The sequence below is a fragment of the Triturus cristatus genome, chromosome 8 (genome assembly GCF_964204655.1).
Source record: "Triturus cristatus chromosome 8, aTriCri1.1, whole genome shotgun sequence".
Lineage (NCBI taxonomy): Eukaryota > Metazoa > Chordata > Amphibia > Caudata > Salamandridae > Triturus > Triturus cristatus.
Window position 1 is genome coordinate 1,283,761,045 of NC_140591.1, and position 16,043 is coordinate 1,283,777,087.

Below are 16,043 nucleotides of genomic sequence, written 5' to 3' on the forward strand. Positions count from 1 at the left end.
AGGGGGATGCCCTGGAGCCTACCGGGGAGCAGAGTACCGACCTGGGGGACCTGCCTGAGCTGACTCAGTGGCAGCAGGAAGGGGGGCCCACCAGGGAGGAGTTTTGTGAACAGCAGAGAACTTGCCCCTCTCTTGAGGGTATGCGGCAACAGGCTGCAGCCCAGGCAGCAGGTGATGTGTCCGGTTCACATCTGATTTATTGGGAGAACAGTCTCCTGTATAGCGAGCCTAAGGTTGCTGAACCGGGGTCAGCCTGTGTGCTGGTGGTACCCGAGTGCTTCAGAACCTTCCTACTGGGGTTGGCTCATGACGTCCCATTGGCAGGACATCTGGGGCAGACTAAGACCTTTGAAAGGCTGGTCACCCACTTTTATTGGCCCCAGATGCGCAAGAGTTCAGATACGTATTGTAGGACCTGTGAGACTTACCAGGCAAGTGGGAAGAGTGGGGGGAAGATCAAAGCCCCACTCCAACCCTTCCCAGTTGTTAGCACCCCATTCGAGCGAGTGGGCATCGACATTGTGGGGCCTCTGGACCCCAAGACAGCCATGGGCAACAGGTACATCCTGGTCTTGGTGGACCATGCCACCCGGTACCTTGAAGCCATCCCGCTCAGGACAGTGACGGCCCCCGTGGTGGGACGTGCACTGATGGGGATCTTCTCCCGTGTGGGGTTCCCCAGAGAGGTGGTGAGCGACAGGGGGACCAACTTCATCTCCCAGTATATGAAGTCCCTGTGGAAGGAGTGTGGGGTGACTTAAAAGTTCACCACTCCTTACCACCCCCAGGGTAACGGTCTGGTTGAGAGATTCAACCGGACCTTGAAGGGCATGATCATGGGCCTAGAAGAGCCCCTGAGGCGTAAGTGGGACATCCTCTTGCCATGCCTGTTGTTTGCATACCGTGAAGTGCCACAGAAGTCCTTAGGGTTCAGTCCCTTTGAACTGCTCTATGGCCATCCGGTAAGAGGACCTCTGAGTTTGGTCAAGGAAGGCTGGGAGCAATCTCCCAGGAAACCTCCCCAGGATGTATTTAGCTACATCCTGGCCTTCAGGAACCAAACTCGGCGTTTCAGAAAAATTGCTGAGGCAAATCTGGAAGCCAGACAGGAGGAGATGAAACGTTGGCACGACCAGAATGCCACTCTGGTCGAATTTCAACCTGGTCAGAAGGTTTGGGTAAGGGCCCCGGTGGAGCCTTGTGCGCTCCAAGATAAGTGGACCGGTCCCTTTGAGGTGGTGGAGCGCAAAAGTCAAGTTACCTATTTGGTGGACTTTAAATCTCCCAGGAACCCCCTGCGGGTCCTGCATGTGAATCGCCTGAAGCCCCACTTTGAGAGGTCTGAAGTGGGCATGCTTCTTGCCACAGATGCAGGGATGGAGGAGGAAAGTGAGCCTCTTCCTGACCTCCTGTGTGCAGGAGAAAAGGATGGGTCAGTGGAGGGTGTGGTCCTCTCCGCCACACTGACCCCTGAGCAACAGTTAGATTGCCGCCAGCTGTTGGGGCAATTCCCTGATTTATTTTCCCTGGTGCCTGGTGTCACTGACTGGTGCGTCCATGAGGTGGACACCGGGGACAGTCCTCCTGTCAAGCACAAGGCTTACCGAGTGACTGACCGGGTAAGGGCCTACATCAAGGAGGAGGTCTCCAAAATGTTTGATCTAGGGGTGATTGAGTCCTCTAGCAGCCCCTTGTCCAGCCCCGTGGTCTTGGTACCAAAAGCTGCAGCGCCTGGTGACACTCCAGAACTTAGGTTATGTGTTGACTATTGAGGTCTCAATTCGGTCACGAGGACCGACGCGCACCCCATCCCCAGAGCTGATGAGCTCATAGATTGGTTAGGGGCTGCCCGGTACCTCAGCACGTTTGATCTAACATCTGGGTACTGGCAGATCGCCTTAACTGATGGGGCAAAGGAGAGGTCAGCATTCTCCACCCCAGATGGGCACTACCAGTTCCGTGTGATGCCCTTTGGAATGAAGAATGCCCCTGCCACCTTCCAGAGGTTGGTCAATCAGGTGTTGGCTGGGCTGGAGGATTTCAGTGCCGCCTACCTGGATGACATTGCAGTATTCAGTTCCTCGTGGGAGGACCACTTACACCACCTCTGAGAAGTGTTGATGGCGCTGCGCCGAGCAGGCCTTACAATCAAGGCCAGTAAGTGCCAGATTGGGCAGGGTTCGGTGGTGTACTTAGGACACCAGGTAGGGAGTGGCCAGGTGGCACCTCTACAGCCCAAGATTGAAACCATCCTGGCGTGGGAGCCCCCAAGGACCCAGACCCAGGTGAGGGCCTTCTTAGGACTCACGGGTTATTACAGGAGGTTTGTCAAGGGCTATGGCAGCATCGTTGCCCCCTTGACTGAGCTGACTTCCAAGAAGCAGCCCAAGATTGTGAACTGGACTGACACCTGTCAGAAAGCTTTTGATGCCCTCAAAACTGCCATGTGTACAGCGCCCGTGCTCCTGGCGCCCAACTTTGCTAAGGAATTTATTGTCCAGACAGACGCTTCAGAGCATGGGGTGGGGGCTGTTCTGTCACAGATGAATGAGGAGGGACTAGACCAACCCGTAGCCTTCATCAGTAGGAGGTTACTTCCACGGGAACAGAAGTGGAGTGCAATTGAGCGTGAGGCATTTGCTGTGGTCTGGGCACTGAAGAAGCTGAGACCATACCTTTTTGGGACTCCCTTCCGGGTTCAGACAGACCACAGGCCCCTCAGATGGTTGATGCAGATGAGGGGTGAGAATCCCAAGTTGTTAAGGTGGTCCATTTCCCTACAGGGTATGGACTTTACGGTGGAACATCGCCCTGGTACAGAACACGCCAATGCTGATGGTCTGTCCAGATTTTTCCGCCTTAGTGAAGAGAACTTCCAAGGGGATGGGTAGTTCTCCCCACATTTCAGCTGGAGGGGACGCGTGTTAGACCTGGCACCATTGGCGTGAGTCTCCCTTCCTTTTTCCGCTGTGTCTCCTCTGTTTTTGCTGGTTATAGATGCTCTGGGCGCTGTGCCGCTGCCATTCAGTGCCACAGCGCGAATGCTCCCTTTGTAAAGATGACATATGAATTGGTACATCCATGATTGGCTTATTCAGTTTACCTGTTAGTCCCTAGTAGCGTGGCCGGTGTGTGCCCAGGGCTGGTAAACCGAATGCTGCTGGTGGGCCTGCAGCACTGGTTTGTGCCACCCACAGAAGCAGCTTGTAAAGTGTGTCTCAGACCTGCCACTGCAGTGTCTGCGTGCAGTCCAGAACTGCCATCTTGGCTGTGAAGTGCACCCGCTTCCCAGCCCCTAAACCTTCCCTTGGCATCATGTAAGCCCCCCTTATGATAGGGCGCATTGTATGTGTAAGGTAGGACATGCCCTGTTGTATGTAGCATGTCCTAGTAGTGAATTACACCCAATTTCGTTTTTCACTACTGTAAGGCTACCTGTTCTCCATAGGCCAGAATGGGAGGTCTGGGCTATTACATCCTATAGTCCTAACTGACCCACAGAACATGGTAGAAAAACGAATCTAGTATGCCTGAGCTCAGAATATTAAAATACATCTTTTAGTGAAGGTTATTTTTATATTCTGTGTTTGAAACTACCACTTTTAGAGTATAGGTACTTTCTTGCCTAAGCCTTCCAGTTGCTCTGCTATTATGTGTATTGGCTGTCTGGTTTTGGAGGGACAGGGCAGGCTGAGTCAGACCTGGGTTGAATAGAGCGACCTGCCTAGGTATGAGGGGAGGGGTAGCTCCTGCACTTGAATAGGGCTGTGCCTGGCAAGGTGAAAGCTGGCTCCACCTCCCACTGTGCGTCTGAGGCAGACCCCCTCTTTCTGAAAGGAAGGATGCAGCCTGATCAACAAAGTGCTCCAGGGCTGGGCAAAACTGGTTCTGGCTGGGTTCAGAGGCTTGGGACCCCTAAGAACAAAGACTTTGGGGGTATAAATATTTGTGCACAAACCCCTACAATTTGTATTGCTCCTGGATAACAAGAAGAACCTCTGTCCGTGTGGCTACAAGAATCTGCAGGAGAAGGACTGTCCTTGTGCTTGTGTGCTTTTTCTGGGACTGGCCTGCAGCTGTTACTACTGGACTTCAAGAAGAGGAAAGGAACTTTGATTGGACTTTTATTTATTTTGCTACAGAAACTACCCAAGGGCTAGGAGAGAGCTAGCCTCCTGCTGGAGTCTCAGGCACATCAGACTCCACCATCAGCCTCCTGTTTCCTCCCAGCGAGGATTACTATCTGCAGGTGAGGTTCCTGTGTGTTCCAGGACCTCTATTTCTACTGTTGAGAAGAGAGCGCTGAAAATCGTCGCTAACCTCCGTTAGCGAGCCGCTGCAGCTGGTGAGCGTGAGAAAAATCGCCGCTCCGCTGTCGCCGAGCGCTCGCTAACCCCGAAGATCGTCGCAGCACCTGTCTGCGGGCCTGAAAACGCCCGCTATCCGAAGATCGTCGCAGCACCTGTCTGCGGGCCTGAAAACGCCCGCTATCTGAAATCATCGCAACAGGATCATCGCAGCGCGGACGCCGAGCGTTCGCCATTTTCCCCGCATCGAATCCGGATCGTCGCTCCCTCGCGGAGCGCCATCTTTGTCAACGCAGCAAGATCGCACACGCAACAGGCTCGGTGCATCATCCTCCCTTTGCGGCAAGGATTTCATCGCATCACCGGCTTAGCGTGAGGAAGTTTGTCGCTTTGACCTGCCCGCAACCCAGCGCATCATCCTCCCTCGCGGTAAGGATTCAACGCATCGCTGGTTAGCGTGAGGAAATTTCTCGCTACAACTCCTTAGCGACATTTTTGTTGCTTTGCTCCAGGAACCAGATACTTTGTGAGTAAAAGGGTCGCAGAGACCACTGCCTTGAACTAAACATCATTTTGTGCATCCTGAACTATTTTTCCTTGCAGCATTTCTAAAGTAATTATATTTTTATAGTATTGTGGATTTTTACTGTTATTGGTCTTGAGATTAAGTCTATATAAAAATACCTATTTTTCATAACTGCTTGAGTGGTGTCCATTTGAAGTGTTCCTCATTGTATTACTGTGTATGGTCATAAATGCTTCACACACTGCCTCTGAGATAAGCCTAGCTGCTCTTGCTACGTTACCACAGGGTTGAGCAGGGGTTGTCAAAGGGTGTAGGCTGCTTACTCTGACTTAGGGAGAAGGGTCCCTACTTGGACAGTGGCCAGCCATTGCCAACTAGAGACCCCCATTTCTAACACTATGGAATGGATACTATACTATGGTGCTTCTCTAGAACTAATACCTGAGGTGCTTATGCCCCATTCTTCTTCTTCACATAAGATCCAAAAAGACTTGTCCCTTGTGAACACTATGCAGTCCTATCCCTGGTTGTATCATTTGGGACAAAGTCCCCTATGACATTTTTGGTCCTACAGAGATATTGAAAATGTTGTACATTTTAAAAATTGCTATGGGTGATGTTATTACCCCAGGTACCATTTGTGATTAATGGGATGTTTTGCCTGTTTGTAATATGTTATCTGAATTAGAGTTGTACACAGTTGTTGAAATTAAGGAAATATATTTGAATTCTGCAAATTATGGTGAAATGTTTTGCTAACGAAATTATGCATGTCACTATTTATACAGAGCTAGTATTCCACATGCTGTTTTTTATTATATACAGTGGGAACACTGCCTGGTACCATCTGTGGGTAATTCTAAAACATATTTAAAGTAGTTTCCTTATTTTTATGGTCATATCTATATGGACCCAATTTCATATTATTATAAGCATACACCTTCCCCACCGAAGGAAAATATGCTCACACAAATGGAACTGATTTATTCTGATTCATTTATTTCCCAACTTGCCCTAAATGGTCATTGTTAGACCTAGCATATCTTGGTGTGATCACCCCTGGCTTTTTGCCTCTAACTCCTTTGCTGTTAGATGCTTTGGGTACTTTGCCACTGTTGATCAGTGTCAAAGTACAAGTGTTCCCTGTGTAAAGTTTAATGGTAATTGGTTGGCCATGATTGGTATGTTTGCCTTATTAGCAAAGTCCCTAGTGATGTTCACTGTGTGTGCAAGCGCTAGTAATGCAAAGGCGTGCAGAGAAGGGAACTCAGGCCTTCAGTGTAGGGCCTGCGCGCAGTGTGCTAAGTTAGCATGTTGCCCTGAGAAGTGCAACCATTTTTCAGGCCTTACTTTCCCTTTTGCGTACACAGTGGGCACCCCTGTGATAGGTCCCAGGCCCCTGGGCGGGGTGCAGTGAAAGTAAAAGGCAGGACATATACTGAGGTGTGTGTTATGTTCTGACAGTGAAAAACACTCCATTTCGTTTTTCACTGGTGAAAGGCCATTCTGCTATATGACAAAATGGGGGAGGCTGGGTATTGTGTTTTGTTAGCCTAGTCTCATGAAAGTTTAAAATGGAGAGGTGAAGTTTAGTATGTATGAACTCACAGTTTCATAACCCATCTTTCTATGAAAGTGGTTTGTCACTGTGTTCAGAAACCACTCTTTTGGAAAGTGGCTGAGTTTTGTGCTTTAAGCATTTCTGTGTGTCTCTGCTGAATGTGGAGTGACTGTCTGGATCGGAGAGGTGAGAGGAGCTGGGAGAGGTCTTGACCCAGGGAGGGGGTTGAGATGCCACAAGGCTGCCCTGCATCTGGAGAACACGGGGAGGAGAAGCCCGGGAGGAGAAAAGGTCCGGGCTGGTGCTATAAACCAATTGACCCATCTCCTGCTGAGTGATTAAGGATCCAGACCCCCTAGTATCAAAGGGAGAAAGGTGACACTGGGAGGGAGATACCCAGAACTGATTTAGGCAGGGGTCAGGGACCCCTGAGCACTTACGAACTTCAAAGACATTTAGGGGTATAACTATGAGAGCTGAGGCCCCTGAATGTTGGAATAGAAATGGATTGAGATTGAAAAGGCTTAGACCCAGTTTGTGGTCAAGAGGAACCTCTGCTAAGGAAGGAACAACTGAATAGACTGCTGGGAAGGACCAATCCTTGCTTTGTGATCTGGGGCATGTCTGCAGTTTGCTGTTTTAACCAAGGAAGAGGTTGTTGGGAGGCTGTTGGGAATGTGCTGTCCCCCTGCTTGAAGAAAACCGTTCTTTGTGCTGTGTCTTTGTATCCCCAAGGGCCCGAGGTGAGCTGGTTCCCTGTTTGGAAACACAGAAACATAAAAGTTTCCAGAGAAGTTTCAAGCGATGTGGTGGGTGTGTGTTTTGGGGCAGCTTGAGACCCTCGGAAGGTGTGCCCTGTGATCTTGGACACACGAAGGAGGAGTGAGACTCAGATGCACTGGATGCATGTCGTGGTGAGGAGTCCCTTGTCAACGTGTACATCAAAAGCGGCATGAGTCTCGGACACGCAGGGTGCGTGTCGTGGTGCACCGCAGGCATTGGTGAAGAGCACCTGGTCAGCGTGTGCATCATAAGGAAAGTGAGACTCGGATGCGCAGGGTGCGTGTTGGGGTACACAGGTGGCGCTGGTGAAGAGCGCCTGGTCACCAAGTGCACCGGAAGTGAAGTGAGTCTCGGACGCGCGGGGTGCATGTCGTGGTGCACAGGAGGCATTGGGGAGGAGCGCCTGGTCAACGCGTGCATCAAAGGTTAAGTGAGTCTCGGATGCTCAGGGTGCATGTCAGGATGCACCGGAGGCGCTGGTGAAGAGCGCCTGGTCATCGAGTGCACCAGAGGAGAAGTGAGGCTCGGACATGGTGAGCGTGTTGAGGTGCAGCCGGAGGCGTTGGTGAAGAGCGCCTGGAGATTGGAGCAAAGGAGTTGGAGTAAGTCTCAGTAAAGCAGCATGCGTGCTTCGGTGCAACCTGGGACTGTGGAGGTGATCGGCTGATCATCGTGTGCATCAGAAGAAAGTGAGTCTCTGCAGCACGGTGTGCGTGTCTTGGAGCCAACTGGGATTGCAGGAAGGAGTGCCTGGTGAGCGTGCACTCGGTGTCGGCGTAAAGACTCATTAGCGTTGTGTGTGTGGCTTTGTGCCAGAAGAGACCCGGAGGGTGTGGTGGTGAACGTGCACTTGGAGTAATGCAATCTTAGGGGCGTGGGGTATGTGTGCCCTGCGGCCGCCTCAGACCTTCCTAACAGTCGAGGCACAGACCGGCAGCCAGGCCAAACCGCTGAGGCCCATTTGAGGAAGTTCTACACGGATGGCCTAGTCTGTTGAAGGAGGAATGGAGAGTGGGGTCGCACCCCCAGGTATCGTGGAACACTGCCTGGGCGGGGTGCGGGCTCGGAGGGACACTCTCTCGGCCTCTCAGTCCTTCTGGCGACGTGAGCCTTTGGTTCGGCTTAAAGTGGGCCCGTACTGACCAAAGGAGTGGCGGTACTGGGGCCCAAGTGAGAAGCTGTGATTAATGACATTGTTGATCCGTGTGGGGGGGCAACTGTTATCGAAGAGTCTGTCGTAATACACATTGCCAATATTGCTGCTAACGAACTGCTGGACTGTCTTATGACGCCTGACAGTATTTCTGCATAATGAAGTACACGATTGAAGCACTATGCATTGCAATCTTATTCCCTTGAAAAGTACAGGATTGCAGTGGCCTGCATTGCATTATTTCTTCATTGCAAAGTACATGATTGTAGCAACGCATTGCATTATTTCTTCATTGCAAAATGCATGATTGTAGCTGTGCGCATTGCATTGATTCTCCCTTGCAAAGTACGTGATTGGGGTGTGACGCATTGCATTATTCCTTCATTGTGCTGTACAGAATCGTATCGGTACGCATTGCATTATTTCTCCCATTACAAGGTACCGGGGAGTATCGTTACGCATTGTATTATTTCTCCTTGGCCCAGCACAGGATTGTATCGTTATGCAGCATACTATTGTTTGTTCATTGCAACGTGTGTGATTCTAGCATTATGACCAGCATAGCTTTTGGAAAGCGGTGGCTGGGATTTGAACCTACCAGCCAGTCGGAACGAATATTACCCTGTATTATATGTTGACTTTTGTATCATGTGGTCTTTTGATACAAAGTTTATACTCGTTTTATCAAACTCGTGTGGAGTCCATTTGTGTTGTCACTAGCCTATTGCTGTGGGCGTGGTTGCACATACTAGAAACTTGTGCCTTGGCAATAGGCCTGGCTACTCGTGCCAAGCTACCATGGGGGTGAGCAGGGCTATCTCAAACAGTGTCCTTACTTGGCCTAATGTTGAGTTGGGGAGTTCCGGGTCGCGCATTTGGTGACAGTAGTGCGGGACTGGGACTCCGGCTTCCAACAGTCATGAGTACTGGAAGGACAATATTAAACTTAAATCTGTTTGGGGTACACAACACTGGCAAGTCCAGGGCATTGATGTTTATTTAGGGCTTGTCTGATCCTTCACCTAATGATTTTGTAAAACAAAACAGAACGACAGAGACCTGGCTGCATGAGGATAGCTGGCTACATATTGTGACAGCCCTCCCACCTGGCTGCGCAATTGCCAGAAATGACCGGTCAGGGAAGAAAGGAGGTGGTGCAGCCATTGTTTTTAAAGTTCACCTTGAATGTAGATCATCTCCTGTTGACATTTTAGAATGCGAAAATCTGACTTTCTCAATCAAATTTTCACACACATTTACCTTCTCAGGTTTGGTCATATATCGTACACCAGGGCCGGCCTCAAGTATTGTTCAGGCTCTGACAGAAATTATAGCAACAAACAGCTTCCAGGCAACCAATTTCACATTATTAGAGAACTTAAATATCCATTTTTAAGTCAATACCTGTATACAGGCTCATAATCTTAATCAAGATTTATTAGCAATACAGCTCGCGCAATTGGTTGTCCTCCCTACTCATTCCAAGGGACACATTTTAGAACCCATATTCTCGAACATTGTATCCATGAAGGTGGATGTTCCTTTGTCAATGTTATGGTCTGAACACTTGCTAATTCAGTTTTTCATCCCAAAAACAAAAATGCATACCAACAACACAACCCACACTCAAATCACTAGACAATGGTCCAAACCGGACATTACGAGCTGGCAAGCAGCCTTGAGTAACTCTATCCCCAGGCTAGATGGTGATGTTTGTGCCACCTATGGTTGAATAGTTTGCTTTTTACACAATTCTAATAATTGCTTATAACAATGATGTATTTCATCTGTCTAATAAGCTCACTTCACATTTTATTTTAAAGGATTAGAACTTTTCAATAATCATTTAAAAATGTATTATTGTTTCTTTACTTTGTAACACATTGGGCATGCAAAAGTGACAAACTAAAGGGTTAGATCTGTTTCCATGAATTCCTTGGTATTGACAGTGGTCATATTCAAAGTTACCAGTAAGATCTATAACTGTGAAAGGTTAGTGGTTTAGATGTGGTACTGTGAACTAGCCAAAAACATTTATTGATGAAATTAGTAGACTCAGTCTCTATATTGCGAAGTTTTGTTGACATGATACAGTCCTACTAAATTCATAGGAACCTTATAACACCAGTAACCCAATTTCAAACAGTTCTCAAAAGACAAGGTATCATTTTGGTATGTGAAATTGATCAGCACTGCTGAATAATATTTGCACTCACGGTATAAAATGACTCTAAAGATGCTTTATCAGTAAGGAAACAGATAGGACAAATATGCTCAGTAAGAATGAGTGAGAGATGGAGGATGGACAATGAGACAACTCTAGTTGTAGAAAGTAACAAAATATAAACACAATAAATTGAACATAATAATTTGAATTGTTAAAAGTTAAATGTTCTATGCAGCACACATGAAGATAGCATGTTTATAGCTATTTGAATTATAAATAAGGGGCATATCCATGTAGGTTTTTTGTCACCCTTTTGCCACGCAAGGGGGTGCAAGGGCAATGCACAACCTAAGTCAAATTTATCAAGCCACGCAAGGCCACCAAGCTTGACCCTGAAAGGCTTGATAAATCCAGAGTAACGCAACACAGCACAAATCACTGCGTTGCATTACTCTGCCCTAGGAAGGCGTTCCATAGGTTGAACATGGTTGTTCCCACACATCCATCCATGGATTTAGGTGCATTTCCAGAATCACCAATACTGATAAGTCTTGGAATGTATCAAAACACTACACCTCCCTAACAAGGAGAAATATTTTTCTGAAGCATAGGAAGAAGAAAATGCCTCTTATGATTGTTTTTGTGCAGGAAGGTAGGCCTTCCTACACAAAACAATCCTTCTTACAATGCAGGCTTCCAAGGGTGCCTGCTTTGGCGCTAGGCAGCACATTGTGCACCAGAGCTTGAAAATGACAGGAATTCACTGTATATTGTTAAGTACGGGCATTCCTGTCCTTTACCTGTCATGCAGCATAGTGGAGCACGTTTTGGTATTTCTTCTTCTTTTAATTGATTTTTGACCTGCTTTTATAGCCTAGGATGGCTGAATAAGGTTTCTTTTGACTGTGACGTTGGCTTGCTTTGCTGCATGATTGTTTCATAAATATGGCCCTAACTGCATAAAAGATTCAAATGTTTGCTACATAGGGCATGAGCAAGTGCAACCTATTTTCTGATTTATATGTTCATTTTAAGCTCGAACATTACAACACTTCAAACTCTAATTGGATTAGAGGTCACAAGCAAATGCAAAATGCAGATGCTTGATTATGATAAGGTTCCCATCCCCATTTTGTCCCACCCTGCACTGAAACTCTGTTTACCAACGCTGATTGAGGCCATGCACCCTGTCATCAAATAAATCCATAATGTCTCTGGCCCTAATTAAAGCATGCTGGAGACAATTTAGAACAGACACATGATGAGGTGGTTCATCAACCACACCGAGTATGCAGGTGGAGGTCTGACCATTGAAAAGGGTAATGGGACTGTACATGAGGGTGGATTCCTTTCAGGATGCTCAAAGGTCCAATGGCCAGACCCTGACTACACCTCCCATGGGATGATCTTGCAGTGTTTCTTGCAAACTGGGGGCGCACTTTCACAGGACATTCCAGACTGACATTTCTTCCTGTGTGCTACCACATTGGTGATAAAACAGATCCCAAACGATAGTTTTTCCAGTGAACATGCTTATGTAATATGGAAGGTGCGTTCGGCATATGTGCAGAGTCACAGCTAGTGCTACTTCTAAGGCATGCAAACGGCCCCTGTAATGCTGAAACAGCGGCATGCTCAACTGAACTCACAGGGTGTTTTGATCAATTTAGCCCAAAATGTTTATTTTTCAGGTTACAAAAGCAAGAATAGTAGACAAGCGCCATTGCCTATTGTATGGATGCAACTTTAGGTACATATAAACAATTACAGCCGCAAGTTAGTCTAAGGATGAACTTGATTAAAGTAGATATGGGAGCAATGCATTATCCGTAAGTTTTCTCTGCAATCCTACAGCCTATAAGAAAGAGTACAGCTGTTGACTATCTGTAATGCCTCATTGCCAACATCTGCTGTGGGCAGTCAGTTGAATCTGCAAAAGGCAAGCGTTATGAGTTTATTTATGCAAAGGTAATTACCAGCATGAATCAATTGATGTAAATTAATTTGAATCAAATATTTTTATCCTTAGACCAGAAGACTGCGTGTCACTCATTAGTAATCTCCTAATGCAAACAATCCAGTCCTTCAGCACATTAAGCCATATACATAATACTCTACAAATATTCCCCAATATTGAACCCGATTTACCTTCACACTACACTGCACAGACCACTTTCAAATTAAAAAAAATATATAAGGCTTGTCTCTCATGATCAAACACATTATCACAGCTGATTGATGGACTTTACGTTGCCATAGGAAATGCAGTTGCACACAGCATACCATAACATACACAATGGAAGCATTAGTCATGTGCAGATCACTGCCTTTGCATTATCTTTATTTCCTTTTAAGAAATTACATGCATGGATGTATACTGCCTAACAAAAGTTTTCTGCTCACGTTGATTTTTTTTGTTTGCAAAAGGTTTTATGCCTTCATTAATACACTAGTTTCAACATGAAACTAAATTAGGGGATTGTCAGTTTTTTCTAAAAGTGGTATAAGAAGTAATCATTAGCTGCAAGTAACCATTTAGGACACAGTGTTTCATTCGCCTAGAGTTAGTTCAAAAGCAAATAACACAATCTGTGCTCGATGCCATCAGTAGAGTCGGTGTTGGGAAGTGGGTTAATGGTTGAGGGGGTGAAACCCTACTCAAGTGGCAACCCCAAACCTGTCAAGGTGAGACAAAACCAAACCCCAAATTAACCTGCGCTCAACCCTCTGGTAACTTGCCACAAAGCAGTCAGGCTTAACTGAGAAGCAATGTGTAAACTGTTCATGTAGTACTTCAAATAGTAATAAAGTGAAAGCACAATAAAGGAGAAATCCCACACCAATCAATGGAATCTGAGACATGCAATTTTGAAGATTTCAGGTAAGTAAAGTGCCACTCGCTGTTATCTGGTCATGCCCGACCAGGTGAAAGTCACAAGTTCAGGCCGACTGTGATGGAGCACGGGACGATTAGAGGGACCAGGTTAGTCCCACTGAAATCCATTTCAGTGATACAGTTCCAGTTGATATTTCACATGTTTTACTTAATAATTGTATTCCCTAAGAGTATTTTAGCTATTTCCAGGATATTGTGTTTCGTAGGTTTTTTTTCATGAAGCACATGGTTCTTCTATAGTGCATACTTTGAGCTGAATCGCATCCAGTTTTTTATAACGGCCCGTGCTTGAGAGCTCTGGAGTTGTGGTTGAAGGTAGTGTGAGTTTCTCACAACGCCTGTCAGTTAGATCAAAAGGTGTTTAGAATAAATAGTCATCCAAATCTTGGCCTTTCTTCAGAGGGCACACTGCAGTGGTCATGTATTCCAGTTGCAATTGTGATTGTGTATGAATGTATATGAAGGAGGTATACAGCTGTCAAAAGACTGCAGAGAAGAAAGTAAAAGAAGATGCAGTGAATAGAAGTCAGTGTGTGTGTTGTGTGTTTGGGGGATGATGAAGTGAAGGCGACTCAGGGAAGTGCATTCATGAAATAGTGAAAAGAGGGTGCTGAAGAGGAAAGCGATGAGCTGTAAGATATGTAGATGGACGAGATGTGGAGAGAAAAAGAGCGTAAATGTCTATCACAGAGTGAACATGCTGAGAGCGATTAAGACACACTGAAGACAACAACTGTTCCAAAGTCTTTACTAATGTTGTAGTCAGTCCCACAATTTCAGAATTACAACATTTTCAATATTAATTATTTACAGCAAAATGATTGTGATTACTTCTTTATCTGAAACAATAACCATTGAGAAAGCCATATCTGGATGCAGTAACAGAAAGCTCAGAGAGAAGCTAAAAATACCTGTGTGATGGCGCACTATGGGAATCAAAGAAATGTTGTTTAATTTTTAAGTCGTGCCCCTAATTACATAGGCTTTGGTCCTTTTGGAGACCCACCCCCACACTTCTTTCATCTCGAGCCAGGTCAAATCTGCTGACATTTTACAGCGGTGCTGTGCTAGCCACAAAACTCATTGGGACATATTTACAATAACTGGCGCATCCCTGCATATCAGCAGGGATGCGCCAGTTATTGAGCGCCACAGCTCCGCCACCATGGATGCGCCGCATTTACAATGCCGCGCACCATGGGGCAAAAACGGCACAGATGCGTGACGCATCTGTGCCGTAAAAGTGGCGCATTGCTGGAGTTGCATCGCAAGCACGACGCAGCTCCAGCAATGGTCTGGGGGGCCCTATCTTGCTAATGCTGCGTCAATCCTTTCGCCTGCTTCAAGCAGGCGCAGGGTTTTGACGCAGCATGGGCCTAAAAGTGACTGAGTGAAATCTTGTAGATTTCACTCAGCCACTTTTAAGAGGCGTTCCTGCACCGGAACGCCCCCACCCTGCACAGGAACGCCTACATATGGTGCAGGGCTTTACAACTTGACGCATCTCCCAGATGCGTCACGTTGTAAGTACACCACACCATGGCGCAGGATTTGCGCCGCCGCTGCGTCACAAAAGTGACGCAACGGCAGCGTAAATGAGGCGCAAGGGGCTTGTAAATCTGCCCCATAATTCTTGTATGTGTAGTTACGGGGTAACCGTACATCCGGGAATGTAACAGGACACTCTTAAGGAGGGACAGAATGTAGTAGCACAACTTAAACAAGTGTGCTGTGTTTTAACATATCGCTCAACTACACACTTCACCTGAAATGTTCTTCAGTATGCCTTATTTTCTGCGCTACAATATTAACGAGATTATGATGTAGCAATCAGCACTTTTAAAATAAACAACATCCATCTTGTGCACGTAAACAAAAAACCAATGCAATTTTCAATCATGTGACACAAAAGAATGAAACCTCTTAGGTTTCACCCTGGTAACGTCATTAAAGTGCCATTGAAATAAACCAAATTATTATCAGCTACGAAACATTGTGTGTCTGCAGGAACCATACTTATTATAATTATAATTACAACCATTATAATAATAATAATTATTATTATTATTGTTAATAGGAGTACTATATTGTTTTTGAGTCCTCCCTAAAGCGGCCCACTCATAAATGAGAGAAACAATATTATATTGAACTTCGACTCTCTTCTCCATTGACCTGAATTCATCAGCTTCTATTTTCTCCTGCACAGTGGCTTGAAATTCTCCGAAACAAAGATCCCTACTGTGGTGATGGCGCTGAATTACTGAACCGTATATATTCCGTGCGGCAATAAATTAACTACAAAGGTTGTGCCTAATGATAGCTCCCCTGGAACCAGACAACACATTTTCTTGTAAGCAGGGCAGGACGGGATGCAGGGAGATTTCCCCGCGGGCTGGAATGCCTGTCTGGGATGCAAGTGTCTGGCTCACGCCGCCTTTTGCTGCTGACTGAGGCTGTCATCTCCATCACTTTATAATTGCTCTCCTGCTGCGTACTTTCTGCATGAGCTGAACTCCTGTCTCCAGAAGACACTGGGTACATAATAAAGACACACAAGGTCTCTCTTAGAAACGCTGTTGACTGTCACTTAAACATCTAGGACACACTTCCCGGGATGTTGAGAAGTATCACCCCCAGCTCTGTTCACTTC